This window comes from Marmota marmota, unplaced genomic scaffold (genome assembly GCF_001458135.2).
Source record: "Marmota marmota marmota unplaced genomic scaffold, marMar, whole genome shotgun sequence".
NCBI lineage: Eukaryota > Metazoa > Chordata > Mammalia > Rodentia > Sciuridae > Marmota > Marmota marmota.
Genome location: NW_026000026.1, coordinates 5,658,654 through 5,680,464, shown reverse-complemented (window position 1 = coordinate 5,680,464; position 21,811 = coordinate 5,658,654). Strand labels below are relative to the sequence as shown.

At 36.2% G+C, this 21,811-nt stretch overlaps 1 long non-coding RNA gene across 1 annotated transcript in view; it reads right to left on the bottom strand.

Annotated features, from left to right (window-relative positions):
- Positions 1-21,811, bottom strand: part of LOC125618950 — a 91,683-nt gene that overhangs the window by 17,300 nt on the left and 52,572 nt on the right. The window contains exon 2 of the long non-coding RNA XR_007350340.1: positions 18,744-18,825. This is a non-coding gene — a long non-coding RNA (uncharacterized LOC125618950). The remainder of the gene's footprint in view (positions 1-18,743; positions 18,826-21,811) is intronic.

The window sequence follows — 21,811 nt, the reverse complement described above, 5'->3', positions numbered from 1 at the left end:
AAAAAAAAAAAAAAAAAAAAAAAAAAAATAGTGCACTGCCCACATGATCAACTCTGAACAGATTTGATTTGCATGGGATATTTGTTTGAAACCAAAACTTTCTATAATAAAGTTAATTCCAGGCAAAATGAAAACACACACAATTAGTGAATCAGCTAAGAAAATTGATCAAACAAATGAAGCATGAGGGGGAAACTTCAAAGATAGATTTCAGAGATAATTTGCGCTCCGGCATGATCTTACCAAATTTACATTTCTGAACTTCAAGTTCATATTCCTTAAAATGGACATACCAACACCTGACAATTATTGAAAGGATTAAAAAACATATTCACAAAAAGTATCTCAGTATCCGACAAAGGGTGGGCTCTTAAAAAATAGCTCCCTTGACAGGGGATATGGTTCACTGGTTAAGCACCACCAGGTTCTTTCCCAGAGGAAAGAACAAAAAAAACAAACAAACAAAAACAGAGCTAACTTGAAAAATGGATTCCTTAATAAACTATGACTATTAAGACAAATAGAATAGTTATTTAAAAAGCAGATTTTTGCTGCTAACTATAAAGCAACAAAGTCTATAACCTAGATGAATTAAGGAAATGAATTACTTGTGTTTTTTAATTTCTAAATTAGCTGAATAACTGAAGCATGCTGTCTAACCCTCAGTACCTAAAAGTACCACCAAGACGCTGTCCTTAGTTCTTTTTCTGCTGTAACAGAATACCTGAGACTGGATAATTCATAAAAGAATAGAGATGTGATTTGGCTTCTGGCTCTGAAAGACAGGAAGTCCAAGAGCATGATGGTAGCATCCAGTGAGGGGCTTCATGCTGCATCATTCTCTGGGAGAAAACATCCAGTGTGCAAAGCAAGAGGCAAGCAGGCAGAACTTCCTCTTTTTAACAAGGGCCCACTCCTTAACAACTAACACAATCTTATGATAACACATTAATCCACTGCCTAATTATTTTCTAAAGGTCCCACTTCTTAATACTGTCACAATGGCAATTACATTTCAATCCGAGTTTTGGAAGGTAAAGTGAAACCTCAACAAATGTTAAGATCCACAGTTAAAGATTTGGTAGTGGTACTGAACTGTTCTTATGCAGACACTTCAAGAGGTTTTGTTTTGTTTTGTTTTTTTTTTCTTTCTTTCTTTCTTTTATTTGAGACAGCACCTTACTATGTTGACGTCTCAAACTCACAGGCCTAAGTGATCCTCCCGCCTCAGCCTTCCAAGTAGCTAGGTCTACAGGCACATGCTGCTCGGCCAAGTCCAAATATTTTCTTTAAACCTCTCTAATAAATGTGTATTTCTCCGTCAAAAGAATTTGTAGAAACAGAAAAACTCTTATTAAAAAGGGCACTTGGGTCACAAGTGACTAAAAACTATTTCTTCCTTGAAAATTCATGTGAATGTTTGTAGTTGATGCTCTGTGATTTTTTTTTTTTTAATGTAAAGACACTGGTGATTTAACTTGCCCCAGTTTATATACATCATTCTTAAGAAAATGGCTTTTCAAATGCCAAAAGGAAAATGAAAAGGGAGTCAGGCTTCTTATATTTCAAATGGAACTAGGGAGAGAACTAATTAAGTAATGAAATAAACAATTTACATGGTACCTACACATCATAGAACAGGCTTATTTAAAAAACCCAAATAAAAATTCTCATACACACACATAATTAATTTCAACTTCCTTCCCAAGCTATAGGAATCAAGGCCCCAAACTATTGAACCATCTGGAAATGAAAAAAACAGTAGAATTACAAATGTGCATGGCCAATTTATTTTCTGAAGTCAAAGCATGTTTTCTGTCAACTTGCAGCAAGTCAATGTGATCTGCATACTGATGTATCCAATGAGTCCTCATGTCTGAAACTAATATCAACCATAAAATCTGTTTGTTTGTTTGTTTGTTTTAATTGTTGGTCTTCTTTTTCTTGTACTGGGGATTTAACCTAGGGTGCTCTATCGCTGAGCTACATCCCCAGCCCTTTATTTTTATTTTGAGACAGGTCTTGCTAAATTGTCCAGACTAGCCTCAAACTCAGAATCCTCCTGCTTCAGCCTCTCAAATTGCTGGGATTAAAGTATACATCACTAAAAAGTGTTATTTTAACAAGTTTGCCAACACATTATGACCTTAGCAGTTTTATCCTAGAATTATTTTCAAGTTATTATCACAATCTAAAGAGAATTTTTAAAACCTAAGAACCAAACCTAAAAATCATATCATTCCAATTCCATTTGTCACCCTCCAGAAAAATAAAATAACAGACCCTATAAAATATCTTTTCAGGGCTGGGGTTGTGGCTCGGTGGTAGAGCATTTGCCTTGGATGCATGCACCACAGAAAAATAAAGATATTGTGTCCATCTACAACTAAAAAAAATTTAGTTTCAAACAGAACAGCAAATATACCAGTAGTTAAGAGGGTGGGGGGTATTATATCTATAATTCCATTTTCTACACATTGGACCAAATTTTGTGTTAGGGAAATGAAAGAAATGCCAAAATTACAATTATGTTACAAAAGTACTATCTGGAGCATGTTTTAGTTTTGGGTTCTTTGGGGGGTTTTTTTGGTTTGGTTTTGGTTTGGGGGCGTTGGTTTTTTTAACATACATTACCCAAACTGGACTTGAACTTGTCATCAGCCTGCCTTGGCCTCCCAAGGAGCTGGGATTACCGACATGTACGACAGTGTCCAAATTACAAGATAAAATTCCAAAGAAATGAATTCAATAACCTGCACTGTTGATCTTCAGGTGCTTGTATACTCATAACTTTAATGTACGAAGCTCATTGAGAATTTATACTTAAGTTTTTTATTAACAAGCTACCATGATGGAAAATACATTTAAAGTTTAGAAACATATGTTGACCATGTGTGCACATGCAAAGCTTTCAAAGTTGCTTTAAAACGTGAAAATGAGTAGAGCTCCTGTTATCCTTGATAAATGTCAGCTGTCATGTACTCATGTCCAATACACACTATTTTTCACAAAGCAGAGATCCAGAAAGGCCAATTATGAATCCAACAGCTGTGTGCAATCGTTGTACATAGCAAATTCTATTCAAGGTCAGAAGTTTAGAGGTTTTCAATATCAACTTCTAAATAATACATCTCTATATGTTCAATATTACAGATTCAGAAACATATTCTTATTATAACAGTTTGTAAAAATAAAGCCAAAATCACAAGAAGAAAGTAATCACAAGTTTGGCCCATAAGAAATAAGACCATTTATAACAGAGATATAAATGGGACTCTTTGTATAGTGATTCACTTTTTAGATCATTTCAGCTGATGTTTAAGCCAAGAGCATTTATTAAAGTTGCAAAATTAAGTACCACAAGAGCTGTATTACTGGCCTGACATTTTTTAATAACAAAATCTGTCCAAATTCAATAAAATTATCAGGGAGGAGGGGGGAACAGTGCTGGGAACTAAACGTAGAGTCTTTGTAGGAAAATGCTCTACCACAGAGCTACATCCCCAGCCCAAAACTTTTCAATTTGATGTATAATAAACAAACAGAATAATGGGTTTCATTGTGGCTCATCCATTCATGTACATAACATAATTTGATCAATTTCATCCTCCAGTATCTCCCCTTGCCCTCCTCCTCCTTCCCCCTAATTCTCTTCCTCTGTCTCGCTAGCCTTCCTTCTATTTTCATGGATCCCTTTTTTCCTTCTCTAGCTTCCACATGACCGAAAACATAAGACCTGTGACTTTTTTTTTTTAAGAGAGAGAGAGAGAGGGAGAGAGAGAGAGAATTTTTTTTTTTAATATTTATTTTTTAGTTTTCGGCAGGCACAACATCTTTGTTTGTATGTGGTGCTGAGGATCGAACCTGGGCCGCACACATGCCAGGCGAGCGCGCTACCGCTTGAGCCACATCCCCAGCCCCAAGACCTGTGACTTTTTGAGTTGGGTTTATTTTGCTTAACATGATGCACTGAATTCCTCAACCAATAAGCATAATGGCATCAAATTAAAAAGTTTCTGCACAGCAAAGGAAACAACAACAGGGAGAGAGTCTACAAAATGGGAGAAAATCTGTTAGCAATTCTTCCAAAAGAGGACTCACATCCAGAATATATAAAGAATTCCAAAAACTTAAAATTAAAAAAAATTTTCAATCAAAAACTGGGCAAATGACCTAAGCATACACTTCTAAAAAGAAGTACAAATGGCTAACAATTATATGATAAAATATTCAACATCCCTAGTCATCAGGAAAATGGAAATTAAAATACGACACTACGTTTTCACCTCACTCAATTTAGACTAGCAATCACCAAAAACACAAGTAAGGGGCTGGGGATATAGCTCAGCTGGCAGAGTGCTTGTCTTGCATGCACAAGGCCCTGGGTTTGATCCCCAGCACCACCAAGAAGAAAAAAAAAAGAAGAAGAAGAAGAAGAAGAAGAAGAAGAAAACCACACAAATAATAAATGTTAGAGAGGATGGGGGATGATTCTTATACACTGTTGATATGAAAATATAAATTAGTACAGCCACTATGGAAGTTCCTCAAAAGACTAGGAATGAAACCACCATATGAACCAGCTCTACAACTCTTCTGTATTTATCCAAAAGAATTAAAGCTCCAGTGGTGCATCCCTGTAATCCCAGCAGCTCAGGAGACTGAGGCAGGAGGATCATAGTTCAAAGTTAGCCTCAACAAGAGACTAGTAAGACCCTGCCTCAAAACAAAAAATGAAAAATAAGAAAAGGCTAGGGATGTAGCTCAATGGTAAGCACCCCTGGGTCCATCCCTAGTGGGGGATGGGGGTGGGTGGGAAGAAATATTAAGCATGCATACTACAGAAAGAATACCCATACCTGTTAATGGCAGCACAATTCACAATGCCCAAGTGATGCAATTAGCCTAGGTGTCCGTCCACAGATGAACAAAAAAAAAGTTGTTTTTTTTTTGTGTGTGTGTGTGTGTCTATGTGTACACAGAGACTATAAATGTTTTTTATATATTATATACACACATATACACAAAATGGATTTTTATTCAGTCATAAAGAACAAAATTGTGTTGTTTGCAGAAAAACTGATGAAACTGAAGACCAAAACTGTCTTTTCTATGAACAAGTACTAAAACTTCATCTCCACTGGTTTCCACAGCAGGAAAAAGGGGAACAGATCAGTATCACAACTACTTTTCAGTTTTCTTACAACTTTACAGTTTTCAATATATACTGTAAAAGCTTCACCATTACAGTAAGCCAACTTAACCTTTGGTCTTTGACTTTAATAATAAAATACAACTATTAATAGGAATTTTCTTTTAAAACCCTCCCCTATACAGTCTAGAACCCATGCTCAAAAAAAAAAAAAATCACATTTTAAAGTAAACTGCTACATCAATATTTGATTCAAAATATTTAAGCTTTTAAAATTATAAATGCATTGGTTTTCTCTTATCTAAAAGTTAATAAACTTAATAAATACATAAAATTTAAAATTTTAAAAAGGGGGAATGAGGAAACAAGCACTCAGATAATCTTAAGTAAAATAGTTGTGGCTTCTCCACTTGTAACCACAGCCTACCAAAAGTATGGTAAATGTTTTTAACTGTAGTTATAAGCTTGAAAATAATAACTGATATCTGCAGGTACTGTGCTAAATAGTCACAGGTGTCTAACAAACATTTAATGGACAAATAGGCAAAAACAGATCAGTGTGGAGATGACTTTTTTCTTTATTTAGGAATAAAGTCCTCTCAATATAAACTTAATACATGGAAAAGTTATGCTGCTAGAATTTACATTGGCCCTATAATCACAGGTTAACTTCTAAAATAAAGACTCATTTATAAAAACTGAGGTGACAACTGGGAATGTAACTCAGGGTAGAGTATATGAACAAGGCCCTGAGCTTAATCCAAGAACCACACATAAAAAAAGAAAATAGTAATAATTAAGGTAAATGCAATTAAAGCATGTGTGTACACACGAGCATTGCCACTTTGGAGACACAACCTAGAATCTCATGTGCTCTACCAGTGAGCTGCAACCCCGGCCCAAAGCATTACTCAGGAAACCTAGAAATGTTTGAGAAAGACAACAAGCCTTTTGAAATCAGTCTTATGAGACAAATACCATAAAATTCGTCTATAACATAATGCTCTTAATAGTCTTGAATATATTTGCTACATTCTTTAACAGCTTTACTGAAATGTGATTCACATATCCCATGCTGACAACACATAATCGATGGCTACTATATTAAAAGATGTGCAACTGTTACCACAATCAATTTTAGAACATTTACTTTCTTTCTTTTCTTTTTTTTTTAATTTCTTTAGTTAGAGGTGTACACGTCTTTGTTTTACTTTATGTGGTGCTAAGGATTGAACCCAGTGCCCCATGCATGCTAGGCAAGCACTCTGCCCTGAGCCATAACCCTAGCCCAGAACATTTTCATCATCCCAAAAAGAAACCTAGCATCCGTAGTTGTCTTTTCCCCAATCCACGCAATTCCCTCCCTCCCATCCTCATACATACTCCCTCTCTCTCAGGGCTACCTTGGGCAGTCACTAATTTATTTTTTGTCTCTATGGATTTACCTATTCTGGACAATTCATATAAATGAAATTATATAATATCTAGTTTAATTTTTCCACTGGCTTCTTTCACATAGCATGATGTTTTCAAATTCATCCAAGTTACAGCATATAATGCTTCATAGTATTGATATGTATTTTATTTATCTATTCATCAGCACACGAACTTTTAAGTTGCTTCCCCTTGGGCTAGTATGAATACTACTGCTCCAAACATATATGTACAAAATTTTGTGTGGTCATCCATATTCTTTTTTTCTTCTTTTTTTTGGGGGGTGAGGGCAAAGATTTGAACCCAGGACCCAGGGCTTAACCACTGAGCCACATCACAGCCCTTTTGTAAATTTTTTTTAATTTCAAGACAGGGTGTCACTAAATTGCTGAGGCTGTCTGAACTTACAATCCTCCTGCCTCGGTCTCCCCTCAAGTAGCTGGGATTATAGGCATGCACCACCGAACCCCATTGAGCATCCAGAAATCAGTGAGCACTAATAAATGAAAACAGGTTTTGGTGATATAAGCAAAGAAGCCTCACAAGAGTGGTAACAAACAGAAAGAAGCCAGGTTCTTTAAAAAACATTTCTTCTCAAAGCACTAGAAATCAACAGTGAGATTTTAATTATGATTAATACACTAAGAATTCTAATTGAGAAAGTGGACAACATGAAATAAAACATGGGTATTTTAGGAGAGAGATGGAAACTAAGCAAAAATTCAAACAGACTATAACAGAAATGAAGAAAGCCTTTAAAAGGCACATCAGGACACTGAATATAGCTGACAGGTAAATATCATTAAACTTAAGATATAAATACAAGCCAGGAGCGGTGGTGCCTATAATCCCAGCAGCTCGGAGGCTGAGGCAGGAAGATCACGAGTTCAAAGCCAGCCTCAGCAATAGTGAGGTGCTTAGCAGCTCAGAGAAACCCTGTCTTTAAATAAAATACAAAATAGGGCTGGGGGGCTGGGGGGCTGGGGCTCAGCAGTAGCACACTTGGCTAGCATGTGTGAGGCACTGGATTTGATTCTCAGCACCACATATAAATAAAAAATAAAGGTCTATCAACAATTAAAAAATTAAAATAGGGCTGGGGATGTGGCTCAAGCGGTAGCGCGCTCGCCTGGCATGCGTGCGGCCGGGTTTGATCCTCAGCACCACATACAAACAAAGATGTTGTGTCCGCCGAAAACTAAAAAAATAAAATAAAATAAAAAAATATTTTAAAAAAAATTAAAATAAAAAAAATTTTAAATAGGGCTGGGATGGGGCTAAGTGGCAGAGTGCCCTTGAGTTCAATTCCTGGTACCCCCGCCCCCAAAAAAGATATCATAATATAAACTTTCAAAACTGAAATGCAAACAAAAACAAACAAAACATCCAAGAATGGAATGACAATTACAAAAGGTATAACAAATACATAATGAGAATACCATTTACATGAAATTCTAGAAATAGCAAAACTGGTGATTTAAAGCAGCTGAGATGGAGGTTTCCTTGGGTTGCCAAGGACAGTAGAGAGGATTAACTGCACAGACATACATGGGAACTTTAGGGACAATGGGAATGATTTATATCACAAATGTGATTAATACATTTGCCAAAACTCATTAAACTGTAAATTAAGCTGGAGGAGATGGTACATGCCTGGAATCCCAGCAACTTGGGAGGCTGAGGCAGGAGGATCTCAAGTCTTGATACTAGCCTCGAAATTCAGTGAGGCCCTAAGCAACTTAGTGAGACACTGTCTCAATAGAAAAATAAATAAATAAATAAGGGCTGAGGATGTATCTCAGTGGTAAAACCCCTGGGTTCAATCCCTCGTACAAAAAAAGAAATGAATAATTTAAGATTGCTAAATTTTATTATATAATAACTATGGTTTAGTAAATTTTTTATAACCAAGTATTTAAAATAAAGGGAAAATAAACAATGTTTACTGCTAATCTACTGATAATAAAGTGAATTTGTTTTAATAATAAAGCAGGATTATCAAAAAGAAGGTGTACATTTTCTAAAGTATCACCAAATTGAAAATAAATGTTATATTGCTGGTTAAAACCAAGTTTATGTTCAAAACTTTAAGAGCAATGAAAATATTCTATACAAAAAAGCATACAGGGGCTGGGGTTATGTCTCAGTGGTAGAGCGCTTGCCTCGCACGCATGAGGCACTGGTTCAATCCTCAGCACCACATAAAAATAAATAAAATAAAGATATTGTGTTCACGCTGCATGCCTGTATTCCCAGCACCTCAGGAGACTGAGACAGGAGAATTGCGAGTTCAAAGCCAGCCTCAGCAATGGCAAGGTGCTAAACAATTCAGTGAGACCCTGTCTCTAATAAAAATACAAAATAGGGTTGGGGATGTGGCTCAGTGGTTGAGTGCCCCTGAGTTCAATCAAAAAAAGATATTGTATCCATCTACAACTAAAAAATATATTTAAAAAAAGAGGAGCTGGGATTGTGGCTCAGCGGTAGAGCGCTCGCCAGCACGGGCGGGACCCGGGTTGGATCCTCAGCACCACATAAAAATAAAGGCATTGTGTTGTGTCCATCTATACCTAAAAAAATAAATATTAAAAAAATAAGCATACACCAAAAATGTTCACTGCAACATTATTAATACATCAAAAACCAGATGAAACTGTTTATGTGGGCTTTGTTCTATTTTGTTTTGCAGTAGCAGGAATTAAACTGAAGGTCTCACATATGCTAGGTAAGCACTCTACCACTCACTGAACTACATCCCAGCCCTACTGTATGTGTGATATATATATATGTATATATGTATGTATGTATATATGTATGTATGTGTGTATATATATATATATATACACACACACACACACACACATACATATATAGTTGTAGATGAATACAATACCTTTATTTATTTTTTTATGTGGTGCCGGGTATCGAACCCAGTGCCTCATGCATGCACTCTACCACTGAGCCACAACCCTTGTCCCCGCCATATGTGGCTTTTAAAAAAAGTACCAAATCAACTCCAGACAGTTGTTACTTCTGGAATAGAAGCACAATAAACTCAAGAAGAAAAACACAGAGCAGGTACCACGTAAAGATCTTCTTGTGTCTTTCAGGACATATAATATATAATATACAATTATGTATATAAAATATTGTATATTTTTTTATTTTTTTTCTAGTTGTATATGAACAGCATGCCTTTATTTTGTTTTTTTAAATTTTTTTTTTAGTTGGGGCACAATACCTTTATTTTATTTGCCTATTTTTATCTGGTGCTGAGGATTGAACCCAGCGCCTCACACGTGCTAGTTGAGCGCTCCACCGCTGAGTAGAACCCTAGCTCCTATTTGTTTATTTTTATGTGGTGCCAAGGATTTAACCCAGTGCCTCACATGTGCCAGCCCCTATATAGCATCACTTTAATGCTCTAAGTTTAAAAACACATCATGACCCAGGCATAATGGTACACACCTATATTCCCAGCTAATCAAGAGACTGAGGCAGAAGGATGCAAGAAGATCACAAGATCAAGGCCAACCTGAGCAAGGTAGCAAGATCCCATTCATGGAATCTCTCTCAGTATAACAACATCATTTACAATTATTCTAATATTTGTATTTGAACTGGGGGCTGTGCGTGAAGCACACCTAACAGAAATTCATTCTCACCAGCCTAAAATAAAGAAAATAGAAATTACGGCTCTTAACAAGTCATTTCATTAGTTATCATGCATTTATAATGAGTGGGGGAGAACCTAGTCTATTAACAGGCAACTAATAGCTCTGTAATAAAGAACCAGACCTGTCAAACACAGAAACTTAAAGCTGCTAAAAAAATCTGAGCTCTTCCATAAAATGTGTAAATTGATCATGATGAAGAAACTGATGGCAAGATGAGACTACTACTCCTACTAGCTTCCATGCTAAAAACACTGGTCTTTCTGGTTTTAAGTTTGACAGCTATTATATCCAAGTAGGTAACTTTCAAAATTAACAAGAGGTGATTTTCCTACACACAAATTAAACCTAAAAGGAATTCACTAAAATTGTTTGGTTTTTAAGGCAGAACAGTTTTACAAAATTTCCACAAATATGGTTCATATTTTAATTAGAAGACAAAAGCAGAATTTATAATCAATACAGCTATCTTAAACTTCAGTAATTACATTTCAAATGAAACTGAGGGTCAGGAATTAATAAAGTTCTTGCAACTTAGAAGGCTATTATTGTGCCATTAATACATATTTCACATCAAGATTCTCAACAAGATTATGGCAGAATACTAGAAACCAGAATTTTAATTAAATGATATATAAAGGCAAACGATAATTATCCTGGCCTTGATAATTCCGTTTTGTTCATTTGCAGTTGCTGGGAACAGAACAAGCTTTCTGAGTACGAGGCAAGGACCCTACCAAGAAGCTACTTTCCCTGCCCTTTCTCCATTTTGAGACAGGGTCTCATTAAGTTGCCCAAACTGACCTCAAACATGAGATTCTCCTGCCTTAGTATGCCTAGTAGCTGGTATTACAGGTGTGAGTCACTGTGCCTATCTTGAACATTTCTTAAACCAGTTTTTCTATCATCTGAGTTAAAAACAGGAACACTATACAGTTGAATGAAGGAATGAAAAGCATTGCCAAGTCCGGGAGAGGTGGTGCATGCCTATAATCCCAGTGATTCCAGAGGCTGAGGTACAAGGCAACTAGCAAGACTATCTCAAAATAAAAAATAAAAAGAATTGTGGATATAGCTCAGTGACAGAGCACCCCTGGGTTCCATCCCTAGTACCATATTAAAAAAAGAAAACTGAAATTTTCATGAAGTAAATCCTTCAACTCTGAAGAGACTGCAGTTCAAAAAGTTAATTTTAAGACAATGAATCATATCACAAGCTAAGATTCCAAAAATCCAGGATTTTTGATGAATAACCACAGGCATATTTTCATTGCTGGAGTAATATCATCTAAAAAGATTAGTTCAAGATATTAGGGACCAGGGATGGAGTTCAGTAATAGAGCTTTGAGAAGTTACCATGTGAGAGGCCTTGGGTTCGATCTCCAGTACCACAAAAAAATAAAGGTAGGAAAAAGAAAGATATTAGGACAGGGATGTAACTCAATGACAGAGTGCTTGTCTAGCGTGTGCACAGGCCCTAGGTTTAATCCTCAGTGTAGCAAACCAAAAAAAAAAAGAAGAAGTTCAAGACTATATGCCTTACAAAAACCTTCAGAAGTTATTCAATTAAATATATGCAAAGAAGCTTAATAGTTAATAAACACAGCTTTTTTAAAAAAGCTAAAACATACAAACAGCCTTTCTTATAAGTTCTAAAATAAATTTTAGGGCTTCTACTTTAGAACATGAAAGAAGAATAGGGTCTGTCCCACAATGAACAAGTGGGCAAATTATGAGAAATTATTCACATATTGAAAACCAGGCAGTGAAAAAAATCATGGTTCCTGAAAGTAGGGAAACAATATGGAGAAGGGTATAATACAACATGAGATCCACCTAAAACCTTCTACCAGGAAGCAATTTCCAGCACAAGGAATGAAAATCCAAACAAGCCCAGCAATCTTGCAAAATTGACAAAATAACCAGACTCAAAGTGGCCACACTGGCTAGACTGACTACACAGCAATTTACAAGTGACTGACAAGACTGGCAAAATGATTCAAAAATTTGTATTAAAATGTGAAAGATTATAATCCTAGCAACTTGGGAGGCTCAGGCAGAAGGACTGCAGGTTCATAGTGACCCCAACAACTTTACAAAACTTGTCTCAAAATAAAGAGGACTGAGGACATAGCTCAGTGGTAAAACACTCCTAGGTTGAAACCCAGGACAAAAAAAAAAAAAGATTAGTTTAGCCAAAAGAGTAAACAGGAGTGGGGATGGGGGTTTGAAAGACTTAATACCACTTGATTTTTTATTTCAAGTCCTACTATAAAAAGCTCTACAGGACTTACTATAAAATTCTGTAATCCAGACAATGTATATAGGCCTAAATATAGACAAAAGACAGAGACTGATCAAATATGGTCAACTGATTAGATTACCAAACAATCCAATGGAAAAAGGAAAATCTCAACAACAAATAGCCCTAGAACTGAATATCTGCATTTTAAAAACTGATCCAGGCACTGAAGAGATAGCTGTAGCGTAGACTCATGTCTAGCATACACATGCCCATGGGTCAATCCCTAGCACCAAAAAAAAAAAAAATAATAATCCTCAACCCTTTCTTTGCACCATTCACAAAGTTAAATCAAAATGGATCATGGATCATAGACCTAAATATAAAGCTGAAACCATAACCATAAAATGTCTACAAGAAAACACAGGGCCAGTCTCAGCACCTTAGCCAGATCTATCTCAAAAAAAATAAATAAACAAAAAGGGATAGGGATGTAGCTCAGGGATAGAGAGCCTCTGGATTTAGTTCCCAGCGAGGGGGATGGTGGAGAGACAACAAAAACTGACAGTACTTTCAACACATATCTTAAAGGACCTAAAATATTTTCTTTTTTTTTTTTTTTTTTTAATATTTATTTATTTATTTTTCGTGGACACAACATCTTTGTTTGTATGTGGTGCTGAGGATCGAACTCGGGCCGCACGCATGCCAGGCGAGCGCGCTACCACTTGAGCCACATCCCCAGCCCCCTAAAATATTTTCAAAAGAAAATTACACAGGTCAATGAGAAAGCAAATCACTCAACTGAAAAACAATGACAAAACATTTGGACACTTTTAAACAAAACATACATGTTAATAAACATAACAAAATTATTCTCAATATCATTAGTCATCATAAAAATGTAAATTAAACTCATGATGTGATACTACCACTCCCCCATTAGAAGAGCTAAAATTAAAAAGACTAATAATATTAGTCTACAGGGAAAGCTGTAGAACTTGAACTTTCATAAATTGCAAGTAGATTATAAAATGGTACAGCCACTCTAGAAAAATTAGAAAAGTTTCAGTTTACTATAAAGATTAATATATACTTAAGACCCTGCAATTAACACTCTCGGGTCTTTTACCCAAGAGGGAAAAAGAGAAAAATCAACCCAATGACTTATACTGAATGTTCACATCAGCTTTTTTCATAATAGCCTAAACCAGAAATACAAGTTGTTATATTCACACACAATAAAATATTACTCAACAATAAGAAATAAACTATTGATGCACATAATATCAATGAATCTTAAAAATAATACCTATGCTGTCAGGCGTGGTGGATCATGCCTATAATCCATGTGACTCGAGACTGAGACAAGAGGATCACAAGTTCCAGGCCAGCCTCCGCAACTAAGCAACCCCCTAACCAACTCAGTGAGACCCTATTTCAAAATAAAAAACAAAAAGCTTAGGGATAAATCTAAGCATACAGACACCAGTTTTTAAAACATTTTTAGTTATACATGGACACAATATCTTTATTTTGTTTATTCATTTTTATATGGTGCTGAGGATCAAACCCAGTGCCTCACATGTGCAAGGCAAGCGCTCTGCCACTGAGCCACAACCCCAGCCCAATATAGATACCATTTAACCTAGCAGTCCTACTTTCAGTAATGGGTCCCCCAGCAATACAAAAAATATACACTCGCAAGTTTATTCACTGTAGCATTATTTTAATTACAAAATATGGGAAGCAACTGACAGTACCCATACATAAAAATTGTTTGACTATAAAAGTTAATGAGATGACATAAGTAAAGGGAGAATGAGAAATAACTAATTTAATAGGTATCCAGAGTTCTGCTTTAGGAAGATAAAATGTTCCGGAAATGGAAGACTGATGGCTGCACAGCAATATGAATGAACTCCATGCCATTGAACTGTATACATCAACATGGCAGATTTTGTTATGCAAAATTTACCATAATTAAAACAAAATGAATAGGAAAGATCTCTTTGATATAATGCAGCATTCTTTCCAGGAAAACTCAGTAAGGGGATGGGGAAGCAAAATGCAAAGACTATATACTATGCCATCTTTTGTCTAAATAAAAAAAAAATATATATATATATATATGCTTAGAGAGAGAAAGGGCGGGGGAGAAAGGAGAAGATAAACCAGAATGTTACTTATGAAGAATAAGAAAAGATAGCGTAGAAGGGATACAGAAAAAAATACACCTTTTGTGTAATTTTGACTGGGGCGGGGGTGGGAGGGGTAATGCTAAGGATGGAACCCAGGGCCTCAGCATGCTAAGCAAGCACTCCACCACTGAGCTATGCCCTCAGCCCCAGTTTTGACACTGAAAGCATACTAACATTCTACATAGTCAAAAAATAAAACCAACCAAAATAAAAAAGGGCACAAAAAACTTTGAAACTCAAGCAACAAATAAATTAACCTAATTTCAATTCATATATAGACCATAGTTAGATTATGTAGAAAGTAAGCATGGGAAGGAGAACATGGAAGATAAGAAGGAGGGATAAGGAGGGATACATGGTCAATCCAAGTTTTGGGGGTGTGTTTTGTTTGAAGTGGTACTGGGGACTGACCCAGAAACTTGTACATACTAGGCAAGCACTCAATCACTAAGATACACTCATAGCCCTCAATCCAAGTAATTTAAGAACAAAATTTTAATGATTCACTCTTGTCATGAGCAAAATTTGAGGGTAGAGGGATTTGCAAACAAATCTTCCACTCATTTTAAATGAGTTTATTAGGACTAGGGTATAGCTCAGTGATAGATTTCTTGCCTAGAATGTACTACCCAAAGTGTACCACAAAAAGTTTATTGTAGTAAAATAAACAAAGCAATTCTAAAATTATCTTAAATTATAGAGTTGATGTGTAAATGTATTAATAATGTTGAAGGCCAGAATTCTCACAGCATAAGACATTTAAAATATGAAATACAAACCCTAAGAAAAAACACTAGACATAAAGTTGGGAATATTGATATAAACTCATGATTTCTAAAATATGTATATGCATGTTTCTGTGAACATGACTATGCATGTGTGTGTGTACAGCCTGCATATTTCCTAGCTCTGTCTACTAAAAGGGCCAAGATGAGAAGACAACTCAAGAGCAATAAGGACATTTACCACCCATAGTTCCTGGGTCTCTAACACATAAGGACACAGGAACCCAGTTGAAAGAGCGTAATGGGACCCAGACAAGGTGGAATAAGCCTGTAATCCCAGCAACTCAGGAGGCTGAGGCAAGAAAATTCTGAGTTTCAGGCCAGATGTGGCAACAGAGGGGAGCCTGTGACAAGAAAAGAAGGGAAGGAAAGGGGAGAGCTTCACTGGCCAAACCTACAATTTGAGCAACATAATAAAGTAAAGTAATTAATTGTAAACTATTCAAAACATAATAATTCATTAGTCCATACCAATAAATAAAGCTCTTGATTACAGAATAATGCTAAGAGCTCACTGGTAAATGTAAAAGGAATGCTGAAATGAGAAAATAACCAATTTGCAACCATCACAGTAAAAAAAAAAAAAAAAAAGCTGGATCAAACAAGGTTCATCAGTGAATACTAAATCTAGGAAAAACTGAGTAGAATCACAATATCTGTATTATCTCCTATAGACACAGTTTATTGCTGGGGTCAAGGACAGGCAGATTACAAGTGGAGAAGCCTGGCAACACCTTGGCCAAGTGGTCCAAATTAGCATCACAGCAAGGGACAGATAGACATGTGCCTCCCGAATTTATGTTCTCAAGATATAACATCACCTATACAATATTTCAGCCAAAAATACAAAACCTAAATCTAATCACAAGGAACCTTCAGACAAGTATAAAACAAAGAACATTCGGGCTGGGTTTGTGGCTCAGTGGTAGAGAACTTGCCTAGCACATGTGAGGCACTGGGTTTGATCCTCAGCACCACATAATAGTAAATAAATAAAGATATTGTGCCCATCTACAACCAAAAAAAGTTCAAATAAATAAATAAATAAAATGAAGAACATTCTATTAAATGGGGCTGGGGAGGTAGCTCAGTGGTAGAGTCCTTGGCTAGCATGCACAAGACCCTGGTTTCCATCCCCAGAACAGTTCATTGCTGGAGATGGGGGGGCTTCAAAAATGTCAATATCATAAAAAATAAAGAAAGGCTGTACAAATATCCCAGGAAAAAAGAGGTTTAAGAAAAATAGTAACTAAGTAGTACCTGACCTCAGGCGGGATTCTATACAGGAAGAAAATGTTATGAGACTTAATTATATCAAATGGTAAGGCTGGAAAGTGGACAAGTTTGTAGCAATGCCTATTTATGAAGCTGTTAACTGTACAATGGTTATATAAAAGAATTACTCTGTTCTTCAGAAATACAATAGAAACCTTAGAGAAAAGTAACACAATCTTATTACCCTCAGATTGCTCAGAATGTAGAAGGGAGAGTGGGAACAGGAAAAAAAGAAGAGGCAAGAGAACCAGCACACACGAATCAAATAATACAAGTACGTGAGTCTAGACAAAGGATATCTCAACTTTCTTCATACTATATATTTATAACTGTTGTAAATATGGAAACCAATTTCAAATAAAGTTGAAAAAACTACAGAGAGAAGGAGAAGAAAAAGGGGAGGAAGTGTGGAATGAATTTAATAAAATCCTGTTATATGCATACATAAATGTACCAAAGGGAATTTCACCTTTATATATGTAGAAAGTACCAATTAAAAATAAATAAAGGAGGGGCTGAGGCTGTAGCTCAGTGGTAGAGAGCCTGCCTAGCATGGGTGAGGCACTGGGTTCAATACTCAGCATCACATAAAAAATAAATACATAAATAAAGTTATAAAAACATATCTTTAAAAATAAAGAAGCAAAAGGAAGATCAATAGAGTAAAGGAGGGAGAGTGGAAGAGGAAGAAGATAGGGATTAAAACCAAATTCCTTGTATATATGATATTGTCAAAATGAACTCCTATATATAATTAAAATGCTCTAATTAAAAAAAAAAAAGATGGAGATTATTCTCTGCTATGTCCAGAACAGAACAGAATGTGTACATATCATATTTAATTAAGGGATTTTGTAGGGAAGTTGCAAGAGCTACGGCTGGTGGCTTACATGGATTCCCAGATAAAGCACCATTTTGAATGTCAAGAAAAGGGAGTTTATGAGTTACATACACATCTCCCCCTACCTGTGATGGGGATGGAAAGCAGGATTTCCTACATGCTCAGCAAGCACTTTACCAAGGACTTATACCCCCAGTACCTGTACTAATTTTTCCCCTGTTAAACCAGAGAAAAAAATTTATTTAGGAAGATCTAACAAAATTATAAGCAGGTACAAAAACAACAGATAAGTAAGCAGTAAAGACCCATGAACAAAAATAAGCATGAAATTATGGGGTCTTGGCCTGAAGGAAGCTAAAATTAGAAACAGAAAGTAGAACAAATACAAAAGACAGGAAAATAGCAAACCAGATAAGTCCTGTTTACTAAATATATCAAAGAGGGGTAAGATTCAAAGAAAACTCAGATTTCCAAATGAGCTAACCAAGAGGATGGTATTACTAACCAAAATAAATTTAACTAGCTCAGCAAACATAACTGCTTTCTAAGCTATCAAACTTTTTCTATTTTTTTTTCCTATTCTGCTGCAATATTAAAGTGAAGAAAGGGGTTAGATAAAATGTTATTTGCCAGTACAAGATGGGGAAAATAATCTTCACAAGGTAAACAGTCAACACGGGTGAGGGCTGATTCAGATTTTGACTAAACACCCTTAAAATAGCCACTGTTGGGGTGTGTGTGTGTGTGTGTGTGTGTGTGTGTATTCACTTGAATATTCCAAGTCCACTCATTCAACTACTATTTGGTGGGGGGAAGAGGGAGTACTGGGGATTGAACCCAGGGTCACTTTGCCACTGACCTACATCCCAAGCTCTTTTTTTTTTTTTTTTTTTTTAAGACAGGGTCTCACTAAATTGCTGAGGCTGTCCTCAATCCTCCAGCCTAAACCTCACCCGACCCCCAACCCCAGTTGCTAGGATCACAGGCATGAGTCACTGCACCTGATCTATTATCCTTAAAAAGAAAACATCAAGCACCAAACAACTTTAAACAAAATTACAAATTAAAGAAAAGGGTAGTATCTTCAGAAGATTAAAGTCAAAAAATTACAATGAATCAAATAGAAAGGAATTAGTTACCTGGCTATGCAGTCAAATGATGTTCAAGTGGGAGTTTATTTTTAATGGTCTCCGAGTCCACTGTTGAGCAAATATTTTGATTCTGTGGACAAAAAATAAAGAAGGTTCAATTTTATTGTCCTTTCTTCACGTAAGAATTAGTATTAGTCAAACTAACCATTCCCATCTGTCCCTTCCCTGAACATGTGAAACAAACTAAATGTATCAAGTACAATGCCAATCTTCCTAGAATTTGAGTAGATACCTTACTTAGCCATCTATAATACTTCCACTGGTGTGCGCGGGGGAGGGGGGTCAGGCATGACATACAACAATACACTTCCATCACTGTTTCTACACATGGATAGTGCAAAGTGGGGTATACAGAGGAGACCAGCTCCAAGTCCTGAGAAGTAATGAAAATGATGAGTATTCGGAAACTGTAGGTATCCTCATACACCCAAATTCAGGAAACGTACAAGGGAAGAAAAGTCCCAGATGTTTCTTACCCTCTATTAAAGTATGCATTTAGGTTACCAAAAATGAGTGTGTGCAAGTGAGAGTGTGTGTTGTATGTCTGTCTGTCTGTCTGTCTGTCTGAGGGGGCGGGGAGTTTACAGGATATTAAGCCAGAGACACTATATTACTGAGCTACATTCCCTAGCCCTTATTTTTTATTTTGACACATGGTCTTGCTAAATTTCCCAGGCCAGCCTCGAACTTTAAATCCTTCTGCCTCAGTCTCCTGAATTGTGAGATTACAGGTGTGCACCCGAGTGCCTAGTCGAAAAAGAAATATTTTAAATGGAGAAATTAGGGGCAATTTTTCAAAATAATATACACTCAAATACACGATCATATAAATAGCAGGATTTTGCACATCAAGAAATAGGAGCAGGGGGCTGGGGATGTGGCTCAAGCGGTAGCGCGCTCGCCTGGCATGCGCGCAGCCAGGGTTCGATCCTCAGCACCACATACAAACAAAGATGTTGTGTCCGCCAAAAACTAAAAAAAAATAGATATTAAAATTCTCTCTCTCTAAAAAAAAAAAAAGAAAGAAAGAAAGAAACAGGGAGCAGGGCTGGGGTTGTGGCTCAGCGGTAGAGCGCTCGCCTAGTACATGTGAGGCCCTGGGTTTGATCCCTCAGCACCAAATAAAAATAAATAAAAATAAAGGCATTGTGTCCCTTTACAACTACAAAAAAGTAAATAAATAATTTTTTTTTAAAGAAAGAAATAGGGAGCAGCTTCTGGTAAAACAAAGAAGTAAGCTAATAAAAACATTCACCTCTCCTTATGAATTCACAAGTTTAACAGTAAAGTAACATCAATATCAAGACAACAACCATGACTACCATATGCCCTAAAGTTAAAAGCAGTCATGCTAGAATTGGCAGGGCTAACAGGAAAGGGCATATAAAAAATGATGCATTCATAAATTCCAAGGAACAAACATATTATAGGCTATGGTCAATTTACATAGAGTACACAGGGATCAGACAACCACAATCCTGATGCAAAGTATGAATGGTCATTGCACTTTTGAAACCCAAAATAAAGAGGAGAAAATGGAGGGGGGAGGGAAGCACATCATATATGGTTTTTGCAAAAGGTAAGAGGAGTAACAGTGCTGTGCAATGACATGCCTATTTGCAATCTCAGCTCCTAGTTTATAGTGAGATATATGCCAAAAGTAGTCTGGCTACATTTAGAGCCTGGAATCCATCTTCCAATCTATAATAATATGATTAATTGTTAACATAACAGTTACAGAACAGAAGCTTTAGAGCAGTCCAGATCGAGACTCGATTCCCAGCTCTTTCACTTACTTGCTAGGCTTGTAATCTAGGCTTATTAAACCTAGTCAATTTAAGATTCTAGGGCCTCAAAAAAGAGAGAGAGAAAAGGTTAAATGGAGGGGTCATTTGATAAAGCTCTTGTGAGAATTAAATGAAAATACATAAATTACTTATTGGTACCTAGAATAGCACACAAAACCTCAAAAAAAAATTATTGTTAACCAAACAAAATGCAGACACACAATATAACAAGAATTTCCAAGCACTTTTAAATAAAAGTAAAATTTAAAATAAAAAAGGTAAAATCATTTGTTTCTGTTTTCAAAATTGTTTTTGAATTTTTGTGCTGTCCCATTTAACTAGAGGAAAATATAGGGGAAGATAGTCAGAACTTCTGTAAAGAACTTATAAGATTTTTCTGGCCCTCATTTTAAATCAGGTTTCACTTCAGATTTTTTTTTTAGTTGTTTTTGTTGTTGTTGTTGTTTGTTTGTTTTAATATTGTTGCTGTTGTTCTGTTTTTTAGAAGGGTGCGATGAGACAGTAGTGAGGTGGGTAGCACATAAGTAAAAGAATTTTAGGTAAGGAAAGGAAGTCAAGTCAGAAAGTGCCAAGTACCTAACAACTGACCCAGGACACAATCAATTACTGCTGCCTACTATGGGAAGTTAAAGAGAACCCAGTTAATATTCCAATATCCTACAACTGATTTTCATAACTCTTCCTCAAAGAAATGTTGACATTGCCAGTCTGCACCCTCAGACAAAGACACACCATCTACAAATTTCTTTCCTCCCAGCCTATAGTTCTTCCAGCTAGACTACAGAGATTCCTAAATTGTCAACACCTGATGATTGGCTTATCTACCAAGAAAGAACATGGACACAGTCTAAAAGTACTACACAGCAGGATTCTGTAAAGCACGGGACCATTAGCAAAACTGGTTGAGTTAAACTTGTCTAGAACCAAGATTCTGTCTACAAAGTCAATAATACCAGGTTTCCCAAGACATGTTTTATCTCTATCAAAAACACGCTGATCTTACCACTTTACACAATTATGACTTTAGTTAATCACACATACAAAAACCAAATCACACCGACATAAAAACTAAATATGATATTTCCTAAAATATTAGATAACTAAAAAGGAAGGAGGGAAAAACATTAGTTTATCTACTACAATTAACAGAAAGGTGACTGATGGACCCACATTATCAAAACCTGTATTACCAGTGATCAAAATCCCTTCATCAGAGAGCTAAAGGGTAAAAAAAAAAAGGGGGGGGGG